We start from the raw sequence: 3,448 nt of genomic DNA, 5'->3' as shown, positions 1-3,448 counted from the left end.
TTTTTCTCAACTGTTAAGGATTATGAATAACCCTCATTGACCTTCAGTTAGCTTCCATAAACACTCATCAGTTATCAGTGATATCTGTAACACTTTAGCTTATAGTCACATGGCTATATCTTCTATATTTCATCATTTCGAAACATCTGAAGTACAAAGGGACTTGAGCTAATGATAAAACTGATGTTGTTTTACACCAAACAAATAACAAGGTTGTATTCATGTACACTCTATATGTATTGAAAAAAAATAGAAATATTTGTCAAATGAAAATAGTGACTGTATTCTAAAGTGCTCCAACTCATGTATACCTGGTTGTGTTGTATGGCCTAAGGCTCTGGATCTGACCCTTTGTGTTGTAATACATGAATATCCCACGTCTCTCTTCAATTTGCCTATTTCAACTGTCTAGCATCCATCCAATAATGATTACTAAAATGACAAACACTTTGACAATATTTGCCTTTGTTCTTTTTCATTATTACTATTATTTCGTCTTATTGGATTTCACATTGGACATTGAGAATCACCTGCATAGTTTTAAAACCTACCTTTCATATTTGAGTAGTTCATAGGTATGTGTGTATATGTATATAACTGTACTGCTAGCATCAAAACCATTAACAGACTCTTCCATACATGTCATGCCTCATATGAGGACACAATCCCATATAATCCATGGTATTCAGGAAATAATTCCACTAAATTGAAGTAGTAGGACAGTAATTGCAGATGCTTTATGATTTAGATTTCATTTTGCAATATATTTGCCATTTTCAGGGGAAGGACTAGATATGGATGACTTGTCATTTCAAACCCGATATTGCTTTTTAAATTTTTGCCAAAACAACTTCTCCTTCTTCTTCTTCTTCTTCTTCTTCTTCTTCTTCTTCTTCTTCTTCTTCTTCTTCTTCTTCTCCTTCTTCTTCTCCTTCTTCTTCTCCCCTGCTGGACTTGCACAATGCAGCACACACCATTAAGTCAAGTGGTTTCTGTGTTGGCTTTTAATATTTCTTTATTTCTATTTATTGATTTGGTAACACTGTCTTTGAGTCACATGTAGTAATGCATTATGAAGCCTCATAAAGGCTATTTAAGGAGTTGTGAGCTGTTATGAATGCTTATAAAAAAATACATGTTTTATTAGACCTTTATTTAACCAGGAAAAGCCCATTATTATAGTCTATTATGGGCGTGAAAGAAGGCTCTATGAATGCATCATATAGACACAGGTGGTTGATAGTGTTGCCATGGATTCCTTGTTTTTGTCACAGTTTGGCCATCCTAAGTAAGACAGCACTGTAGAATGCACAACCTGTAACGTAACACCATGATGTGGACTCGCAAAACACACTCTTTGTTCCTGTTCTGGTGATATGATGTACGTAGACCATAGAAATAGAATGACTATAATAGTCACTCTATAGCCATATTTCTATGCTTCTAATCAACACTTCTGTCATACAGGAAAACATGTCCACATTGAAAAGACTTGAACCTGGATTTTAAAGTAAAAATGTTCATATTTTATTATTGGATAATGGTATATTTCTTTACAGTTTCATTTCTCGGCCATCTTTTTGTTGTGGTTTGTTTGCTTGCCTCACCGGACGACCTTACCTGTTAATGGGTTTTTCTCATTTGTCTTTTGTTTACAACCATGTATTTATTAAGCTGTACATATTGTAGTGTTGCATTCTGTAAATGACGGATTCTTACTCTATCATCCGATGGTGTTGGTGTATTTGGAAAACCTCTTGTTGAGAGAATGTTTATTATGATCCATACTTAACCCAATGTATAAATCTCTTCTGTACAAGAATGATAAAAGTGAATGAAATTATATGAAACGTCACCTCAGAGCTTTTTCATAGGGACACCAGGGGAGTGAGCCTAACGATACCAGGGTTGTATTCACTAGGCACCAAACAGAAGAAAACAGACTGAAACGGGGAGGGACTACTTAAACTTTTCCAACAAGGAAGATGTGTTTTCGTTTTCCGTTTCAAAACATTTTGCTACGATGTTCACTAATGAATATGACCCAGGAGAAGGGAGAAAAAAAACAGAACACCACTGGTATTTGTCCCCTGGGGGGGGGGGGGGGGGGGGGGGGTCTACGATTGTACATGGTTGTGTGTGTGAGTATGTATCTTTCCTCTTACATCTGCTTTAGAGAGACATACGTTTTAGGGCAGGGCATTTCAACCCATACATGGTCTCTGGGATGACGCCTACTGTAGAAAGTGCTGGGGCTAAGACATTCATTCTCCTTTGTTAATCTGTGGCTGCAGTTTCTGGGCAGGGTATGTAGAATCACTCCTGTTGTCATGAAACCCACACCTTCTTGGATCTACACACAGTATTCAATGCAGTCAAATGCAATACAAACAACAAATAAAATAACATAACATTTTATTGGTCACATACACATGGTTAACAGATGTTAATGTGAGAGTAGCAAAATGCTTGTGCTTCTAGTTTCGACAGTGCAGTTAATATCTAACATGTAATCTAACAATTCCGCAACAAATACCTAATACACACAAATCTAGGTAAAGGAATGGAATAAGAATATATACATATAAATATATGGATGAGCAATGACAGAGCGGCACAGGATAAGTTGCAATAGATAGTATTGCATACAATATATGCATATGAGATGAGTAATGCAAGATATGTAAACATTATTAAAATGGCATTATTAAAGTGACTAGCTAACATCTAACTACGTCTACTCAGGAAAAAGCAATACAAACACATCTAGCTCAGTCAACTCTTAGGAAAAAGCAATAAACACATCTAGCTCAGTCAACTCTTAGGAAAAAGCAATACAAAACACATCTAGCTCAGTCAACTCTTAGGAAAAAGCAATACAAAACACATCTAGCTCAGTCAACTCTTAGGAAAAAGCAATAAACACATCTAGCTCAGTCAACTCTTAGGAAAAAGCAATAGGCTGATACTTTGGCTGACAGAGGATGAACTATATTTCCACAGCTGCACACCTGAGGTATAGCACGATGAACCTTGCATATATACATGTAATGTTCAGAGTGGACATGGCTCTCAATTTCAGTTGAGAGACGTGTGTCCTTTGTATACATTACGTTTCTAGTTGCATTTCTATGGTTCCTGTTGATGATCCACAAGGAATATGATCAAGGTGGCGATGCAGTGTCTCATTGCAGCATCTCTCTAGAAATAGTCACCTCTCTGACACATATGTCGATTTTAACAGCACTGGACCAAACCTGATGGTGGCAATTATTATTCATTATTCATTATTATTGTATTTTTGATGACATACAAAGGGACACTTTTAACTGCAAAGTTTCAAATGATGCTTTATTTGTCCTTTAGTTTTCAGATTGCTAATCTGTCCCCTTTATTTGTCCTTTAGTCTTCAGATTGCCAATCTGTCCCCTTTATTTGTCCTTTAGTC

At 36.3% G+C, this 3,448-nt stretch overlaps 1 protein-coding gene across 8 annotated transcripts in view; it reads left to right on the top strand.

Annotated features, from left to right (window-relative positions):
- Positions 1-1,845, top strand: part of LOC109868753 (cAMP-specific 3',5'-cyclic phosphodiesterase 4D-like) — a 411,106-nt gene extending 409,261 nt beyond the window's left edge. For all 8 annotated transcript variants that reach the window (XM_031802500.1, XM_031802501.1, XM_031802505.1 and 5 more), the window contains one exon: positions 1-1,845. This exon is cut by the window's left edge and continues 2,301 nt beyond it. The gene's annotated coding sequence lies outside the window, so the exon portion shown is untranslated.
- Positions 1,846-3,448: the final 1,603 nt, after the last annotated feature.

Source organism: Oncorhynchus kisutch, linkage group LG23 (assembly GCF_002021735.2).
Source record: "Oncorhynchus kisutch isolate 150728-3 linkage group LG23, Okis_V2, whole genome shotgun sequence".
NCBI classification, from domain to species: domain Eukaryota; kingdom Metazoa; phylum Chordata; class Actinopteri; order Salmoniformes; family Salmonidae; genus Oncorhynchus; species Oncorhynchus kisutch.
Note: the sequence above shows the minus strand (reverse complement) of the source record. Positions and strands in the feature narration are given on the sequence as shown.